General features: G+C 37.2%; 1 protein-coding gene and 1 long non-coding RNA gene across 2 annotated transcripts in view; one reads left to right on the forward strand and one right to left on the reverse strand.

The window, feature by feature from the left end:
• Positions 1–205: 205 nt before the first annotated feature.
• Positions 206–2,429, reverse strand: LOC121033025 (uncharacterized). Its single transcript, XR_005791657.1, has 2 exons — positions 2,126–2,429; positions 206–486 (listed from the first exon to the last, which is right to left on the reverse strand). It is a non-coding gene; the product is annotated as an uncharacterized LOC121033025 (long non-coding RNA).
• A 115-nt stretch (positions 2,430–2,544) lies between these two features.
• The window catches only part of CCDC178 (coiled-coil domain containing 178), a 435,616-nt gene continuing 417,260 nt past the window's right edge, over positions 2,545–20,900 (forward strand). Inside the window, exon 1 of the mRNA XM_040478494.1 lies at positions 2,545–2,622. The gene's annotated coding sequence lies outside the window, so the exon portion shown is untranslated. The remainder of the gene's footprint in view (positions 2,623–20,900) is intronic.

The raw sequence follows: 20,900 nt of genomic DNA on the forward strand, positions 1-20,900 counted from the left end.
TATTTGCTAATAAGATGACCTTATCTACCTGTTATTTTTTTATAATTGATCTGGCATTGATTTAATTTTACAGTGTCTGATTTCTGTCTTATTTGAACTTTGGCTACAATCCTTCCCTGAATTACTGAGATATTCCTGTATTTAAAAATCTCACTTTCATTTATTCAACGTTAATAGGTGTTTTAGTTTTCTATTTCAAATTACCCCAAATGTAAAACCGTTTATTAGCTCATAATTCTGTAGATCTGAAGCCCAAGAGAGGTTGACTGCTCAGAGATTTACAGGCCAAAATCAAAGGTGTTGGCAGGATGCATTCTCATTTGGAGCACAGTCCTCCTCCAAGTCTATGCAGATTGTTGGTAGAATGCAGTCCCTTGAGGTTGTAGGACTGAGGTCTCCATTTTCTTGCTGACTGTCAGCTGGGGTCATTCTCAGGTCTGAGAGGCTGCCTGCGCTCCTTGCCACATGGTCCCTCAATCTTCAAAGCTGATGATGGAGAATATGCCTTGTGTCAGATCCTTCTGATGTTTCAAATCTCTGACCCCAGGAAGAGGCCAGTTCCTTTTATTTTTTAATATTTTTAAATGTTTATTTATTTTTGAGAGAGAGACAGACAGACAGAGCATGAGTGGGATAGGGCAGAGAGAGAGGGAGACACAGAATCCGAAGCAGGCTCTAGGATCTGAGCTGTCTGCATAGAGCCTGACGCGAGGCTCGAACTCACAGATCATGAGTTCATGACCGGAGCCAAAGTAGGACACTTAACTGACTGAGCCACCCAGGTGACCCGAGGCCAGTTCCTTTTAATAGTTCACCCAATTAGGTTCAAGCCACTCTGGATCGGCTCCCTTGTTAAAGTCAATTGTATCATATAGCAAGCTAATGAAAAGAATAAAATCCATCATATTCAAAGTCCAGAGGACTAGGCAGGTCATATATACCAGGAGGTAGGGTCCTTGGAATTCATCTCAGAATTCTGCCTATCATAATATATATATAGCAATTATCAATGAGTTCTAATCAATTAAGAGAAAACTGTCAAGAATGAAGTTTCTAGTAGGTAAAGTTTTGTTCTGGGGGAAAAATCTAGGTATTGTTTTAATATATTCACATAAATACTTTGAACCCTCATGAATATATATTTACTGGCATGCAAATGATTCATTTGGTTTAAATTTAACATTGTATTGCTAACATGTCAAATTTAAATAATTAATGGAAGGAGATGGGGAAGTGGAGGGTGCATTCTGGAATCTATTTTTTTTTTTTAATTACAAAAAGAGCTCTGCTTCTGCATATATTAATTTAAGATTAAGACCTCTCTCTAATTTGCTTGTTATTGCTTCCTCTTTTACATCTATGGCTGGAATGATCTTATTCCAGGTATGGCCTTGCAGATTTCCCACCACTGTAAAGGATTACTAATTGCATTGCATCTTAAAGTAATAGATTTTGATCACTTAACCTTGGCAGGCCTTTGCCTGTTCTCAGTGTTGCCTGGAAATATGATTTGTCTGTGTAAGAATGCAAATTCTTTTTTTTTTTTTTTTAATTTTTTTTTTTCAACGTTTATTTTATTTTTGGGACAGAGAGAGACAGAGCATGAACGGGCGAGGGGCAGAGAGAGAGGGAGACACAGAAATGGAAACAGGCTCCAGGCTCTGAGCCATCAGCCCAGAGCCTGACGCGGGGCTCGAACTCACGGACCGCGAGATCGTGACCTGGCTGAAGTCGGACGCTTAACCGACTGCGCCACCCAGGCGCCCCAAGAATGCTAATTCTTATCCTGATGCTGTATTTTAAACTATCTTTAGTTTATCATCTAGCGGTTGGTTTCATCCAAGAAGGCTAGCTGGTGACGCCCTAGTGTTTTTAAGGGCTATTTCAGGTCACAGTATTTATATTCCCTGAAGACGAAACAAATATTTTATGCTTTGTGAGACGGACCGTGCTTAAAAATTGGTTTTTATTAGAAATAGACCCTTACACAAATGGCTTGAATTCATTGCTTTCCCCACCTCAAGCTCCGGTCACACAAAGTTTTCCTTTCGTCCCTAATAGTTTGTTCAGGTTTTTCAATAGTAAAGTCACCTTAGAAGCAGCAACCAAAGCAAACGGAGCTTACCACTTAGAGTCTTTCTTGTTTTGTACCAAGGGGCAAGGAAACACGCTGGAAGGCTTCCCTTTGATAGAAATGATAACGAGGATACCAGAAACCACCTTTGGAGAGTAAGAAACAAAGTCCTCCTATCTTCGAGTTGAAGGCTGTGATCCCTTGATTCTCGCAATAGGTACTGTGGGAAAGGTATTGACTCGGGCCCACACCTCCCTCTTCAGTAAAGAGAAGCAGTTTGGCCGGGCAAGTAGGTTACGAAAGGAAAAGCGCGCGGAGGTGGCCGCACGCGGGGGGGCCAGGCGCTCGAGCCCCCACGTGGGCTGGTCTGCGGCGGAAACGCAGAGCTGGCACACCACCCGCCTGGGAGGCCCAGGGAGCGCGCGCCCAGGGGCGCCGCCTCCCGCCCGCGGTTGCCCGGACACCGGGTAACAGACCCGGAGGGCCTCGGCCGGCGCCGCCGAGGCGGCGGGGTGGGCAGGGGCGGCGCTGGGAGACGGGCGGAGTCGGTGAGTCGGCGCTGCGCGCTGCTCCTGGCCGCCTGCACGGCTCCCCCGGCAGCATCCAGGCCTGCGCCCCAAGTTACAGCCCGTTCGGGTCAATCCTTAATCAGTGTGGTAAGGCTGACACTCGGCGAGTTTGAGAAAAATCCCCGTGGCGTGGGGAAGGGGTGTAAAGTCTCCCTCCACTGGCCACCCAGCTGTACTTCACACTGTCTAGAACTGCATCCCTAGGCTCTTATTCTTTTAAAGTAATTATTTCTACCTTTTATTTTGCTTATAAGGCCTCCTTGTGGTGGCTCATGTAGTATTATTTTGAATTGCTATCTGTTTTTCTTTTGATATTTTATCTGTCCAGTGTCTGCCCAAATACTGCACACCCTATTTAGGGCTGGGAATTTTATTTGTCCTACAGCACCTCAAATAAGATGCTCCACAGTAACACTTCCTTTCTACAGATGAGGAAAATGAGGCACACAGCTGATAGATGACTTGGCCAAGGCCTGAAAATTAGGAAGCTTAAAATCCAGGAGACTAAGGGTGTCCTCAACTTCCAATTCAAAGCATTTTCAATTGCTTTCTCGACATTCTTGAATGCTCAGTAAATATTTGTCAGTTGACTTGGTAACCTCCCAGGCCTACTTACTATTGCATGATTTGTCTGGGCATCTTGACCCAAATGTAGCATTCTAAGAGATATCCTCCCCCCCCCCGCCCAGTCATTTCTTGGTCCTACTGTGGCAAATAGATTTTAGGACATCACTTACCAAAGTTAAAAACTCAAAGACAAATGAATGGCCAATTGTGAGACACATCCAACAACCTGAAGGATTTTGAGCTTTTAGTTTATGTTAAATTATACTCTAGACTTTATATGTGAGACTAGTGCACTTCTATCTTGAATGTATAATACTTCTTAATCCTGAATACATACTTCTCACTTTATTATTGCACTATTAAGGTTTTTATTATTAACCATATCCAGCTAATTTCCAGAACTATCAAAACTATGAGTCTGAACATTAATCTACCGATTTACCTGGGTTAAGTCCCATTATGTTGGTAACTGTCACAGTTCTTATACACAACCCAGCCTTTTCTCTTCTGCTCTTGCCTCAGATTGGACATAACCTCAGACTCAACTAACTTGTCACTAAATCCTCAGAGTTTGTTCTTTCTTCTCTATTCCCGATAGCAGTGAATGGAATCTGCATACACTCTTTCTTTTTCCTTCCAGTTATGGGCCTCATTCTCACACTGGCTTATTCCACTAGGCTAGAACTATGATTGCCAAGAGCTCTGGACTCATAAATTCCCAACCTCGTAGCTAACAATAAAATCTAAAAATGCCCTGGGATGAATCTCCTGGATCCCAGTTGGTTCATCTGCCTGTTCCTACAGCATCCACATTGGGGTTAGGACCACTAGAGTTGTCTGCAATCTATTGAAACATGTGGATGGGGTGGGCAAACAAGTTCTCAAAAGAAAGGAACCCTCTTTCTTTTTAAAGGAAGGAGAGTTTCTGGGAAAAAAAACAAATAAAAACGGTACTTGTCTACCCTGAGTTTATCCAGGTATATGAAACTTAAGGTTAATGAGAATATTGACTAAAGAATTACTAAAATGCTAGCCATTGTAATTCAGACAAAATGGAAAGCAGAAAAATGTATGGCAAGAAGGGAAAATAAGAGAGATTAAGCAGCTGGAATACTCAAAGTAGTCGAAGAATCTGTGTTGCGGTAATGATGTAAGGGAGAGAATTGGATTGATCACAAGCTTCTGGATTATATGCCTGGTGGAAAAGTAGTATACCATCACAAGCAGATGGTCGCATGGGTGAGCCTTAATGATCATGATGTCTGTTTTTTCTGCACAATAATAACACTAATAAAAATATATGGAATTTCAAAATTGGTGCTGAACTTTTAGCCTCAGTTATAATGCTGTGGATACAAAAACCACCCAATGAAAATAAACAGAGGCTATTTATTCAGCGCTTACAATAGCAAGGGAGTCGCCACTATCATTTGTGAAGGGCAGAAACTCCAAGGGAGATAAGGGAGTGGGAACGTTTTCTAATGGGAAAAAAAGAGAAGACTTTATGCTCTGACTGGAGGCTGTTGCATGGGGAAGCTGGAGGTGGGCTAACCAGGAGCAAGATATCCTACGTGATTGGTTTGAAGGGTTTATCTGGCTTTCTCTGGTTGGTCCTGAGTTGTAAGTGCAGGCAGGTACTGGAGAAGCTGGCAGTAATTGACAAAGTCCTTACTGTTCCTGGCTGATTACTGCACAGGTGGTGGTTTGGCTTCCTAGGCTGGTTGGTGTAGAGGTTGTGGGTTAGCATTCTGTTTTTACATATGGTCTGGCCTTTGTTGCTCTGTGTATTCAGTCTCTCAATGTTCACAGAAATTCACTTAGGTCAATTTAATTTTACCCTCCTATTAGAAAACTGAGGTATGGAGAGATTTGGACAGGTTAAGATTGTATTCATGAATATATAATTTGTTAGTGAACTCTCACTCACTGAACTTTTTATTATTTTTTTAATGTTTATTTATTTTTGAGAGAGAGAGAGCGAATGAGCAGGGAAGGGGCAGAGAGAGATGGAGACACAGAATCCAAAGCAGGCTCCAGGCTCTGAACAGTCAGCACATAGCCTGACGCGGGACTTGAACTCACGAACCGTGAGATCATGACCTGAGCCAAAGTTGGAGGCTTAACCGACTGAGCCACCCAGGAGCCCCTCATTCACTGAATTTAAATCACGGCTTGTTAAACGCTTATTATATGCTGGTCAGTGGACTAAAAAGTTTGCATATGTATGTTATATTAATCCTCACATAACACTTTGTTTTTTTTTTTGTTTTTTTTTTTTTCATCGTTATGATCAGTATTGTTTTAATCACCCGGCGCCATCTTGAAAAACAGATTTCCTCAGGGCAGTTCTGTGTGATTCTGATTCTCTGGGCCTGGGGTAGGACCAGGGGCAGGACCCCATTGACTTGGGTGGGCAGCCCATCTGGGGAACCCCTGGTGCTCCCCAGAACCTCCCTGATGAGGGTCACCTGAGCGCTGGTCCCACGAACACAGCCCCAGGCCCGGGCCGGGACACCCAGGCGAGGCTGTCAACATGGCCGGCTGGCCTGGAATCCTCACATAACACTTTGAGACGTTACTGTTTTTACCATTTTCCAGAGGAGGAGACTGATGCTCACATACATGAAGTAGTCTTCTCAAGGTCATATAGCGGATAAGGAGCCCATCTGGAATTTAATTCCACATCTTACAGATTTAAAAGATACGTTCCTTGGCACTTGATTAAACGGTCTGATAATCTACTTTCATCACTCTATCCCTCTGTTTCACCTTAGTCTGTATCTATGAACATTACCATCTGGTCTCTTTTCCCGGGTACTTATAGGATGTTTATGTGAGCAGAGATAATTAAAAGACCTTTCAGTGTGAACTGAGGGGATTTAATCCATCATTGGGATGCCGGAAAAACTTTGGATGTAAGCACAAGCCAATGAAACGGATGAGGTGCCTGGGCATATGAAATCACATGGTGAAGGTGGAGGGATGACGAAATGGTTGAAAAGGCAGTGGAAGAATACAACCAAGAGGGTATGAGTACTTAAAATGGACTGCTTCTCTTAATAAACTAATGAAATACTTTGCATGGAAAATCAGTCAGTCAGATATCACTGATGGTTAGTAAGATGCTTCACAGACAAACTGGATAATATTTTTCTTTTAAATTTGTTTTGTGGAAATAAGACTTTATAAATTTTTTCCTGAAGAGAAAACTATCCTCAGGAATTGTAATTGTTGAGCCCCCAGATCACAGTTTTGACAAATTCTTTGACAGACTGACAAAGAACAGGGTATTTTTGCTAACATTATGCTAGCCAGTGTTAATTATGTGTTAATTACCTTTAGTGTTCCACTGCTTAGGGAACTCTGTTTACTGTCTGTGCTCTCAGAACAACTTTATTATAGGCAAAGGATATAGCATAGAAACAACAAAGATATGCATGGAAAGGTGTCCAGAGATCACAGGCACATACTTCTTTATTCTCCCACCTCTGGGTCATACGGGTGCTCTTAGTCTGTACAGACAGGTCTGTAAGCACTATTGGTGTGCATCTGAAACACTCTGCAGCAGGAAACCCAAATCTGCTCATGGTGGAGATCTTTTGTAATGAACTCCTCATGTAGATATATTCTAGCTATGTTTCCAGCTTTAACTTTGAAAGTTCCCCTCCCCCAGGCTCTATCGAAATTAGATGTAATTATAAATCCAATTATTATTACTAAACAGTGCTGGCAGGCTGATATATCCTGCTCTGAAACAACTCACAGACCCATGGTTTCAAAACATCATTTATCTTTAGTTTAATGCATTCCATAGTGTTGGCCAAGGGTCAGTAGCTCTGGAGATAAGCTGCAATTAATCCAAACAAGCTAAGATGAACCCATTATATGCATAGCCTATAGACATGGCAACTTTTAAACTAAATGCACAAGCCTTTTCCACAATAGAACCAGAAAACAAAATAAACATCCCTGCTTATATCTACCTATCAGTTTGTGTACAGCTCTTTACATCCTGTATCAGTACATTTTCTGGAAAGAGTGGTCTGTTCGTGCCTTTTCTTCTTTCTCATTCCTTCACTCCTGGGATTCCTGCTACCTAACTTTTGCTACTGTCATTTAAGGTCATTTATGACCTGTTGCCACATTAAATGGACTTTTTCTTTCTAGTTTTTATCTTATTAAGTTTTTGAAGCTCTTTAGGTTGTTGGCTCCTCCTTAAAATTATTTTCCCTTTGTTTCTATGATCCCATTTATTCTGTTTTCCCTGCAGATTTTTAAGAAATTGATGATGTTGTTTTCTTGGCACTCACCGCCAGCATTCCTTTCTTTGTCGTCGTGTCATCTCATCAAATGCCAGCTCCACAATGATAGTACCAAAACCTCTGAGCTCATCTCAGATCTTCTCAAGAATATTGGACACCCATATAGCATTATAAAGCACCCATTTATAAACTTAAAATAGTCATCTTTCCTCTAAATCCTACCACTTATTCCTCACATAGACCCAAATGAAGTTAATGGCATTGCCTTCTATTCATTCCCTCATGCCAGAAACTTGGGAGTTACTCTAGACTCCTCCTTCTATTACCACATCCAATTTCTTATCAAATCATGCTGTTTGTGCCTCTTAAGTACCTTTTGGTACTTTCTTCTCCTCTCCATTTCTACTTCCATCTGGCTTAATTTTTAAAATATTCACCTTGACTAGTAGTCTTCTTCTTGATTACTTTTTGCTCCAAATCATGCTCTCCTCCAATTAACCCTCTGGGATAGCACTGGATTGTGACTATCTATTCACTAATGTCTTTCCCCAAAAGGTTCTAAATGGTTAAAAAGGGGTCTTGTTTACTTTTGTGTCTTTAGTGCCTAGCATATAATGTATACTCAATGAATATTTTCTGAATGAATAAATGAATATAGATTTTAGAAAATATGTGTGGAAAATTATCATATGCTACTGACATGCTCTAGAACAGTGTTGTCTGATCTGAAACACTTTTCTACAATGATAGTACTGTTCCAGAATGCAGTGGCCACTAGCTACCTGTGGTCAGTGAGTCCTTCATGGCCAGTAGAGTCAAGGAATGGGATTTTTAATTTTAAAATTTAACATGGGTAGTGTCTTTAAGACACTAGGACAGCACAGCTCTAGAAAACAGGCTCAGAAATTTCATCATTGCCCTTCAAACTAAGATTCTGTTCTCTCACACAGAGTCCAACAATTCCATGCAAGAAATTTTTTTTTTTTTTGGCCATTTAACACATGCCAAGCACTGTGGCTTCAAAGAGAAAATAAATAATTTCTGCATCCAAAGATGCAGGAGTAAAATGCCAACTGGTAACTGGATTTGATTTCTGAAATGCTGATATCAGGGTACATTCTGAAGGGTTGATTTAGACAGTGGGAAAGAACATTTTATTTTTTTCTCCTCTTTCTCCTCCTTCTCCATCTAGATTCTGAAGTAGCAAATGGAAGTGGAATTGTCAAAATTATACTTCTGATGATGATGGGAACCATTGTGGATCCCACCTTATAGCCCTCGTTAAGGTGATGATGAACTTTTGCTGGTTTGACCTATTTAGTTTTCATTAAGTCTCCTCTCTTTTCTACCCTCTATTTTGTATCTGTTTGGTGTCTCAATTGCTTTTAGATTTATTAATTTCTTTGCATTTTATAATAATACACTGCCAAAGATGACCCAATATCATATCCCTCTGGCTCTAGACAATTCCACCAAATTGTATCATTTATTATGACTGGCTGTTGTGGTGTGATAGCAAGTTTTCAATCAGTGTGACAGCATTTATAGCCAAGCTAATTTAGATTACTTAGCAAATATTATGCCATGAGATCATGTACAAAATTATATCAGTAGGACCCGAATATGTTGTATATAATGTATTTCTTTATCCACTGATTTGAACATTTCCATAGAAAACTGCAGTAAGAAGCTCTTGGCATAATTTCTTTGTAATAAATTCTGAATGCCACCTATTACTTTTGATTTTCTTATTCTCCAGATGGTTACACATTTGCTCTCTATTTGTCTGTTATTTCACTAAGCACAGATTTCTTCCTGGGTGTTTTTATTTATTTATTTTTATTTACATCTTTGGTTTGTTTTGTAGCAAACAAAAACTGTTTCTCTTAACTGATAATTTAAGAATAAGAAAGGAAATTACTGGAAAGCTTAATTTTCCAGTGTGGCTTAACATTTCTCAAGAGCTAGACCACTGGATGAATTTTGATTTCTATACTGAATATTAACAATTTAAATCATTTAGCCGTGAAAATCATATAATTCCTAGAAAACATAACTAAGTAATGCTTGTATTGAGATCTTGGCTAAATCACAGTAATTTAAAAAACCCAAATGTTTGTATTTTAAAATCTTTCAAAAGTGGAATCATGAATAGAAGACTTACTTTCTCCCCCATGGCAAAATGATAACCTCACAGTGACGTCCATTTTGATTTTCTTTTTCAAAAGTATAGGAAAGTATACCTTCCCATACAAAGAAATCTCTTGTGTTGAATTATTGGCCAGTCATGGAGTGGGAAGCTATTAAGGTACATTTCTGTGTAGAATGAAACATGTAATAGGAAACCTCAGTATTTTATTAAATTTTTTTCAACTAACAGCTTAAAGCTGCAGTTAGAGGGAAATAAAGCTTCATTGTCAAGTTTCACCCTATTCTTCTTTATTTTCTGGTTAGTTGTAGTCTCATATTTTCCTTTCCCTCCGATGACTTAGTGGGCTCTGGGAGAGAACCTAAGAAGAGGAAAACTGAGTGAATGGTGGATGAAGGGGTGAGTGGCAGCAGTACATTACCTGTTTTCAATTTAGTGTTTGAAGACCTATAGGAGGGAGGGGAAAAAATGCATGACCTTTTGCCGAGGCCATATTCAAGGAAGAGTTAGTCTTTCGGTTTTTATTAAATTTTAACTTGGTAGCTCATATGAACTAGAATTCTTTCTTATTTAGCAACATATGCTTTGCATTAATCCAGTAGTTGCATTGTGGGGAAGATCATTTAGGGAATCTGGATGAATAAAAATCAGATACACTCTGGAGGCTCCATGCCAAAGTATGGATAATTCTTTTGCAAAAGCAGAAATATCAGCACTAAGTAACAGCTCTCAATAGAATTTTAAAAATATCTCCCATGGAAAAAGTAGAAAGCTCAGGATTCCTCTAAGATTATTCAGCCTTTAAACCCTACAAAGTTCATCACAATGACAGGCAGAATGAACAGTCTTGCATTAGAAGAATAAACAAAACAGATCTTGATGAGTGTTGTTAAAATTTCTAAATAAAGGTTAGTGAACAGAGTAGTTTCTTCATTATTCAAATATAACCTCAGAATAGTTGATAATATCAAAGGCTTTCTTACAAAGGCAATAAATAAACCTGTAGGAAGGTCATATTTTATGTGCCTTAATACTACATTAATCAATGTAACTGAGTTGTCTTAACATTTAGTTCCTTAATAGACAAAAGACTTGAAAAATTTCAAGGCAGATGCTTGTTGATATCTTTAAAATTTTTTTTTTCAACGTTTATTTATTTTTGGGACAGAGAGAGACAGAGCATGAACGGGGGAGGGGCAGAGAGAGAGGGAGACACAGAATCGGAAACAGGCTCCAGGCTCTGAGCCATCAGCCCAGAGCCTGACGCGGGGCTCGAACTCACGGACCGCGAGATCGTGACCTGGCTGAAGTCGGACGCTTAACTGACTGCGCCACCCAGGCGCCCCTGTTGATATCTTTTAAAAAGCAATTAAATCAATTGGAAAAGGCAAACAATTTTCCAAAATATTTTTTACAGTTTCTCTTAGTAAAACACAATAAATGAATTAGTTATAGATAGAAACAGCATGGAGATAATGTGTTCCTTATTGCTATGTTCAGTCCTTCTTTAGGTAAGTTACTAGAATTGTTTTTCAAAAGAAGTTTGTTTCTTTGTTGGTGAGGATCCTACAGTGTGTAAAATTAGGAAGAAGAGCTCTTATTGGTATGTATACCTACGGATGTTGTATTGGTGTGTGTGTGTGTGTGTGTGTGTGTGTGTGTGTGTGTGTGTGGGGAGAAGGTATGAAAGGGTAATACTAACATTAGGGCTGAAGAAATACATTACTGCCATTCCTAAGTGAAACCTATGGTTCCATTAGAACAACTTTTTCCACTAGTAATATACTATTGATGTAGATACAAACTGAGTTGTGTAAAGAATACCACACTTAATGGGGCGCCTCGGTGGCTCAGTCGGTTAAGCTCCGACTTCAGCTCAGGTCATGATCTTGCGGTCCGTGAGTTCGAGCCCTGCGTCGGGCTCTGTGCTGACCGCTCAGAGCCTGGAGCCTGTTTCAGATTCTGTGTCTCCCTCTCTCTCTGCCCCTCCCCCATTCATGCTGTGTCTCTCTCTGTCTCAAAAATAAATAAACGTTAAAAAAAAAAAAAAAAAGAATACCACACTTAAAATTTTCCTCTGAATTAACTGAATTCCAACTTGGTGGAATCACATCAGTTCAGCAAGAAATTTACCATTATTCATAATATACATTAATGTGATTATCTATGCATCATTATCTGTACATATACCAAAATTGTTGAAAACAAAGTTTACATTCTAGGTGGGAAAGAAAAAATATTTATAAGAAAGTGCTTATCTTTTTACATGGAATTACAGCAAAATAGCACATACAATCTAACTGTGACAGTGAGGCAATTTCAAGTTTAAGCTTACTTTGGTTAACAAATAGGTTCTTTGTGTCCGTGGGTTACAAATATTCTACATCCTCTAGTTTAATGACTAATGAAGATAAATGATTCATAATATGGTTACCTGAATTAAAAGAATTTCTAGGTAAAAGTCATTTTTCTTTACATTTCCTATTTCATGAAGTATGGTTCCCTGATTAAAAGAGGTTCCTTTTTAAAAAATTATGGTTTTCTTTATCAAAGAGAAATGTATATTATTTCTATTCTATATTATTTTTCTCCCCATAGGATTCAGCTAATATATCCATTAATATAGACATTCTTTTTTCAGTTAGCATGTCTATATTACCTTCTGCTATGTGATAAATTGATTCTTCTTACTTTACTATAACTTCTGCAGAAAAGTTTTATCATATTAATTCATGAAGACTAAACACTTCTTCTATATTAACTTGCTCTTTTTTCCCCAGTGTGCATGTGTGTGTGTCTAGAGGTTGTTAGTTCCAAGTTCTTTGCTCATTTTTTCTGTTTGAATATTTCATTTTTTTCTCACCAATTTTTTCTATTTATATATTAAGCCAGAAACTTTTTGTTACTCTCATTTTAAGAATTTCTTCCTGATATGGGAGATGTTTTAATATAGCTGGATGGCTTTAAATTTTTATGGATTCATAACTCTAGAACTCAGACACCTTTGTCATCTCATTTTTATTTTTAAAAAAAAATTTTTTTTTTCAACATTTATTTATTTTTGGGACAGAGAGAGACAGAGCATGAACGGGGGAGGGGCAGAGAGAGAGGGAGACACAGAATCAGAAACAGGCTCCAGGCTCTGAGCCATCAGCCCAGAGCCCGACGCGGGGCTCGAACTCCCGGACCGCGAGATCGTGACCTGGCTGAAGTCGGACGCTTAACCGACTGCGCCACCCAGGCGCCCCTCTCATCTCATTTTTAAATAAAGTTTCCTCTGGCTGTTTGTTTTTTCGTTTACATCTAGCTTTTAATCTATTTGATTTTGAGCCTAATTCTATAGTCTCAGAGACTTTGTAATCATTTCCCCCGATTCTGCTAAAATCAGATTTACATTTTACCAATGATTGGGAAATACTGCACATTTCAGTCTTGTTTTAAAGTTCCTGTACATAATAGCACACTGAAGTGTCCTGAGAACTCTTTTCTTACTTTTGTTTTACCCGATGAACACTGGTTATAATACTTGCCTAGAGAATAGCATGGTGATAGACTGCAGGGCTAAATCCAGTTCTACTCCGCCCAGCTGTAAGACATTGGCAAAACAGGACCAGTAATTCTACCTACCTCATAGGTGGTAGTGAGAGTAAGAGCATATAAAGTATGTTTTAAGTTCAAGCTATCATTTTTGCTTTCTTTGCATCAAGACTTCTCTAGCTATCAGAAAGTTAGTAATAATATCTCCCAATAAATTGAAACTTTTGGAGTGCAGGCGTTGTGTCTCAAGATTTTCTTATATTCTTTAAAATCTCTATCAGAAATAGGCGGAAGTATTCAATAGTTATTGACAGTCTAAAAAAAGTAAAATGAAAGGTACATTCCTTCAGCAGCAAAAGCTGTCTTATAGTAAAATGAAATAGTATTTTCTAATTAAAGTATTTCTTCCATAAGAGTTTTGAGGCTTCAAATGTATAAGTATTTGCTGTTTTACATTTTAGACATAATGTAGTCCTTGAATATGAATGAATTAGCACTTTATATTTTGTCTGCAAATGTAAAATGTAAAACTGTTTGACGTGAAATAGCAACTTAATACGTGATATTGACCTATGAAATAATTTAACACTGTAAAAGTTGATTTGAGTTGTCATTCTTTATGTCTCAAGTAATTATCAGAAGGTGAAAGGTTCATCTCTTAGACAAATTCAGAGTATGACATATGATTTCTTTGTGAATATATGTGTGGAAACTGACTTTTTCAGTTCTAATTTGATTTGTAGAGAAAGATGATATCTAATCTTTCTGAAAATGTATTTGGCTTTAGTAAAACCATGAGATGTAATATTTAATGCATCTTTAATCTGTTGGATGTAATACAAACATAATATAAAGTCAATAGAACTTCATCAAAAAAAGAGAGAAGAGATTAGGAATCAGAAGAATAGAGTTTAAAGATTTATAATGAAATTATTATCTATATGTGTGGGAAAGATGTGGAAAATATGCATTTTTTGCAATTTTCGTTGCCATTTTGCAATCCTTCCACATTTCCACAAAACATATAGTCTATATATCATATATTATACATACATATTATAAGATATAATATGTTATATATTATATATGATTTAATATAATTATAATATATAATATATGAAGTATGTAATATAATATAATATATACATATTATAATATATAATACAGGTAATCTATATGTTATATAATAAAGAATAAAAGATTAGAAAAAAGATGGTCTTTGTGAAAGCAACACACAAGGCAGGAGTTATTCTCTCTTCTATCACTGTTGTGGCATTATAAATTTTCCAGGATTTTAAAAATTTTGGAACTCGGGTTAAAATGGAAGTCAATATTTGATAAATGCATATTGAGTAAGATTATCTGTTTTTAATGGTTGAGCTTTGTTTGACAAACTTTTTTTCATCGTTTCTTGAAATAACTTTGAAAATAGTTGTCAGGAATGATTATAATGATTGCATCTTCATGATTTATTTATTCCAAAACTGAAAGTTTGTACCTCTTAATCCCCCTAACCAATTTCACCCATTACCTTACCCACCTCCCCTGTGGCAAGCACCAGTTTGTTCTCTGTATTTAAGAGTCTGGCTTTGTGTTTGTTTTTGTTTCCGTTTGTTCATTTTGTTTTTTAGATCCCACATATAATCACAGAGTGACGATCCCACAATCGTCACAGAGATGAAAGGTACAGCATAGGGAATATAGTCAATAATACTGTAATTACCTTATTTGATGACAGATGGTGACTACACTTATCGTGGTAAGCAATGAGTAATGTATAGAACAGCTGAATCAATATGTTGTTCACCTGAAACTAATATTACATTGCATGTTAATTATACTTCAGTAAAAAAAGAATGATCATAATGATTGCATGTTGAAAACTGAGATGTTTTTCCTTGAATATGTGATTGGAATATTGACATATACTTTATTATAAATATGAATCTTTTCTATGTTTAAGGTAAGATTGTGCTACTTCACGAGAAAATGTCATCTGTAGGGTTTTTATAAATATATATAAAATACAATTATTTTGTTTTCTGTTATTAACAATAAATCTAACTAATTTTTATAGTCACATTTCATTCAGAAATTTCCCACTGTTCACTATCCTTATCTTGTTACAATCAGTTTTTTTTTGAGTTTTTACTGTGTTGCACTTTGACTATAAAAACTAAATAAGACAACATCCTTGTCCTCTCACATCTCATAATTCAGTGGGAAAAAAACACGTGCATAATTATTTAAGAAATTCTATAAGTACAATATGTTACTGAAGTAATAATAAAGTACATGGAGGAAGAGGTAAATTTGTTTTGTGGTGAGAAGTAAAAGGAGACATCATATTAGACACCTAAGGAAGGTAGAGTAAAAAAAAATGTGTAAGGGAATGGCAGCCTGGAAGTGTATGGCTTGTTTTGATGACTTATGTTATGGCTAGAATACGGAACGTGTGGTAAAGAGGCAAGGGGTGTGAGGAATACACCAAGGAAAATTTTTATTGTCTCGTGGACATGTAACTTTTAGACCTTGTGTTAAAATTTGTTGGTAATGGGGCTCCTGGGTGGCGCAGTCGGTTAAGCGTCCGACTTCATCCAGGTCACGATCTCGCGGTCCGTGAGTTCGAGCCCCGCGTCAGGCTCTGGGCTGATGGCTCAGAGCCTGGAGCCTGTTTCCGATTCTGTGTCTCCCTCTCTCTCTGCCCCTGCCCCGTTCATGCTCTGTCTCTCTCTGTCCCAAAAATAAATAAACGTTGAAAGAAAAAAAAAATTAAAAAAAAAAATAAAATTTGTTGGTATTAACTAAAATATATATAATCAAATTGGTGAGTACCTTGATGGCACAGAAGATGTCTCATTCTTTTGTATCCTAAACAAGTAGCACAGTGACATAAACAATACATACTCTAAAAATTGCTAAACGAATCAATGAATGGCTAAAATGAAATAAATCAAGCATTATCAACCATCAAAGTGGATCTTAGAAGATAATGCAGTCCAGTCTCTTAGACTTTTCCAAATCTTTCCTATATAATACTTAATAAATGATTTTATAGTTTATCCATAATCTCTTTTATTTACATAATGCTTTCTACCTCACAATATAGCTTTGTTCACTGTTGGAAAAACTCAAATTGTTAGAAACATCTCTGCATGATTGCCAAAATATTCTGTGTAGAATCACAGCTTGTTAGTCTGCCTGCCATTTTTGGAATAAAGCCCCTGGGAATGTCTGTTTAGACTTATTTCCCTATCCTTTCCCTCACCCTACCATCTGCAACATTATAATGAGGGCAGCTATGCTGACGGTAGCCTCATCCTTGGCCATAACAGTGGCCAGGAATGGAGAACAGACTTAAGCTAGCACAATAATAGTACCCTGACCTCCCAGCAACAATTGATAGGCATTTGGCCCAAGTAAGGCTAATTAAAATCCCTCCAAACATAACTGGAATCCAATTTGAGAAAGAGCTTCACTTCGGTGGCTGAAGTTCTATAGTAACAGTCTCAGGAAATGTCATCAGAGAAGATTTCTGAAACATGGAAAAGTCAAGTTGCAGAAAGAAACCTAGAATGAGTATGAAAAGAGTGTTGGAGGCCAAGACAGAATGCTGATGGCATCTGAGTACCTGTATTCCTGCTTATGTTACAGATGGACTGCTGATACTCCCCACTAATTATCTAGTATCTTTTCCATAAATATTTTTTTATGTTGTATTGTTTGCTTTTTTGGGGTTTTTGTTTTTTGTTTTGCTTAAATTGAGTTTTCTTAAATGCAACTAAAGAAGAATTAATATAACTGGCAATCTGGTTTAGACATTTTAGATCTTTAGTCTCAGTCACTACTGAGTTGGTCAGTCCTCTGCTCAGTCAAGATCAAATCTCTGATTACTGACTTTGGCCAGGATGCTGACTCTGATTCCTGTTTGCTTCCTTGTTATGGTTTCCATCTGAAATGTCAGTTACATTATGGGTTTAAAAATTGGAAAAAGCATTCACATTTTTTTAATGTTTATTCATTTTTAGAGAGAGAATGAGAGACAGAGTGGGCGAGCATGTGCATGCATGGGGGAGGGGCAGAGAGAGAGAGGGAGACAGAATCCAAAGCAGACTCTGCACTTTTGGTGCAAAGCCCGATGGGGGCTCGAACCCATGAACCATGAGATCATGACCTGAGCCACTGAGGTACCCTTATTTATTTTTAACATTTCAACAATTTATGTAGTATTTCCTGTTGTCAAGCCTTTTAAAATCTTCTTTGTAAAAAGAATGTTAACTTCTAACCATTATTGTGTATATTTAAATTATTATAAAATAAATCAGCTGAATTAAAGATAAATCCAGTAAGAATAAACAAATAAATATGTTTTCCACAATTACTGGAAGGCTATCCATATGTTTGCACTGATTACTGAAAAGAATGTGTGAGGTAATCATGGATGCTAAGATGACTTAAGATACTCTAAAGTTGCTTAATATTTTCATGAGGATATGAAAGAATAGGAAAATAGCACATTAATTTCATAGCCTTATCAAAACCATGAAAATAACATAGATGAAAAGAAACAACATCTTACAAATATGAAGTATATAAATATATTTATTAGCTTTTAGAAGAGTATATGGTACAATCATTGGCTTTAAGGCTTTAATTTTTCTGAGTGTTTAGGATGAGTTTCTAAATTGTCTGACTAATGACTTTTGCTATTGTTTGTGGATTTGAGCAGTGGGTGATCCAAACTGATTTATATGCTTATTTCTATTAAAAATAAATGTTTTCAAATAGGAACACTGAAATAAACTGGGAGAAGATCCTTGTAATGCATTAATAACAAAGGACTATATCTAGAACTATTGAAGGTTAAAAAAAAATAACCTACAACCCAGAATGTACTTTACCACGTGTATACACCAGAGATACTCTAACATAGGACACAAAGACAAGTATGTAAGAAACCTACAGTAGGGGCGGGGGCACTTGGGTGGCTCAGTGGGTTAAGTGTCCAACTTCAGTTCAGGTCATGATCTCAAGGTTTGAGTTTAGGTCCCACATTGGGCTTTGTCCAGACAGCACAGAGCCTGCTTGGGATTCTCTCTCTCTCTCTCTCTCTCTCTCTCTCTCTCTCTCTCTTTCTCTCTCTCTCTTTCTCTCTCTCTCTCTCCCCCCCTTCTCTCTCTCTCAAAATAAATAAGCTTTAAAAACCTTATAGTAGATTTGGTTATAATAGTGAAAATATTTGAAAACAACTGAAATGATCATCAATAGAACAGTGTACTAAAACAGTAGTATTCTATACAGCAGTGAAAAAGAACAAAAGACACCTAGGTATAAAAACATAGATAAATCTCAAAAATTTCCTAAACAATAAAAATAAGATATAGAATGATTTGTAGAGTATAATATCATTAATTTAAAGTTGTAAAACTCTGAATAAATATGATACAGTATATTGTTTTGAGATACATAGGTAATAAAAATAAACTGGAGCCATGGGGATTATAATTTTGATGGTTGTAATTTTTGGTGAGGAAGAGGTAAAATGTGACCCCTGAATAATACAATGAAATTTGAATGATATTGTTAACCACTTATATCTCAGTCCACATTGTAGAATACAAGGTGTTTACTTTTATGTTGCCATGTAATATTTCACATTAAGAATATTTAAAACAAGTACAAATAAAATTATGAGAAGAAATAGGTAAAGTGAGAGGGTTTTCTGTCCAGAAAGAGAAATAGCTCAGAAATCTTGTTTTAGCAATGAGGAAGTAAACAAATTTTGAGGAATATGGTGATTTGCTAAGATGCCAGCCTAATGTGGTGAAACAAAAGCCTTGTGTAATATGCTGGGCAAGTATGGAAACAAGTAAAAATTCTAATCAAAACCTTAATAACAGAACCAATGCCAGAAATCTTGAATAGATGGAGGGGAAGCTGACAGTTCCATGCCAAATCTATAAACTATAAACTGATTGCAGGTATTTCATTCTTTCATACATGTATTTTTCATTCATGCGTTCTTTCTTTTTCAAGAAGACTCTGCTGAATCTTCCTATGTGGAAGGCACTTGTAGTAGATCTGTGCTGTCCAATATAGTAGCACCTAGCCATATGTGGCTATTTACATTTAAATTAATTAAAATGTAACAAACAAACAGAGAAACAACTCCTGGATTATGTAGCCAGATTTCAAACGATTAATAGTGATTCCACATGATCATATGGCTTGGCTAGTATAATGCATGCCATTTTGGATAGCATGGATTTAGAACATTTTCATCACTGTAGAAACTTCTATTTAATGCTGCTGTTAACCAATGGTAGGAGTACAGCAGTGAACAACACAGATTTTGCCTTCTTTTTTAAATTTTTTAAAAAGATTAACTAATTTATTTTTGAGAGAGAGAGAAAGTACGAGATAGAGAAAGAGAGAGAAAGGGAAAGAGAGAATCCCAAGCAGGCTCTGCACTGTCAGCACGGACAACGTAAACACACAAACCGTGAGATCATGACCTGAGCCAAAGTCGATACTTAACCATCTGAACCACCTAGGTGCCCCCAGATTTTGCCTTCTAACAGAAAAGAGGAGACAAAGGAAGAGATTATAAAACTGTATTATCATGTTAAATAATAATGAGTCATTAGAAAAAATAAAGCACAGTAAGTGGATATACAGTAAAGTATGTTTGATGAAGTGGTTTTCATAAGGAATCATAACTATGGAAAGAAAGGCATTTCTATTTATTGGGAGGGGGGTGAACCAAGAAATGTGTGGCGTCATGAATGCCAAGATAAACAATCGTTTTAAGATGACAGCACAAAAGAGAGCTTTAGTAAGATAAGAGTTTTGATTTGTAATCGGAAATAATAAGTCAAGAGGAAGGATGTTATGACTCTCTAGCACAAGTAGAGGGATAAGACAAACCAGTAGAGGGCTACCCCTACGTTGTCAGAACAGAAGGAGGCCATGAAAGCACAGATGTGTTTGGTTTGTAGGTTTGGTGAGAGGATATTAAAATTTAGATCCTATTCCTTCTATTTTCTCTCTGAAGTAGGAGGTGATATCTTTAAAAAGAGAGGTTGGAAATAAGAGTTTAAGAATGAGTATGTTTGAAACAACTGATGTCTACACTTTTTTAGCCTGAAATTAATATTTCTTCTTACCTACTCTCCCATTCTTAAGACTATTCCTCTTCATAACCCAATTGATAGAATCAAATTCTCTATTCATTTTTCTCTAAGTGGAACCCACTCCAGCTTTGATAACCTAGCTCATTTCAGTTACCACATCTATAATTCTCTCATCCTCTCTTCCAGTAACCTTATATTCTATCTAATGACACAGCTCATGTCCTATCTTTTCAGGAAACTTTCTTTGGTAGTAGTATACTGATAAATGTTTGACAACCACCTCTCAGAACAAACACAAAAACAAAACCTCATTTCTGGTGTTTGCTGATTCCATGGTATAGATTTTGTCACCATGGTTGATTTTAAGCTACTACAAGTCCCTAACTGGCTTGCAAAAGTATTGAAAATTTAGCAGCCAGATTTCTGACAAGACCTGTGAAGGACCTGCAATTTTGCTCTATTGGCAAGTTAAGAAGCTAGCCTGCCATGGTGATGAAAACAGCTTGAGGGTTCCAAGCAGTGACCAGGTCCAAGGATTGAATGTTTCGGATAAAAGTTAGCTGAGACGCTATATAGACTTTTTGTGGTTGTTAATTTACCCTTTTGCAT

The sequence above is a fragment of the Herpailurus yagouaroundi genome, unplaced genomic scaffold, assembly GCF_014898765.1.
Source record: "Herpailurus yagouaroundi ecotype Mexico unplaced genomic scaffold, PumYag 142, whole genome shotgun sequence".
In the NCBI taxonomy this organism is placed as follows: Eukaryota; Metazoa; Chordata; class Mammalia; order Carnivora; family Felidae; genus Herpailurus; species Herpailurus yagouaroundi.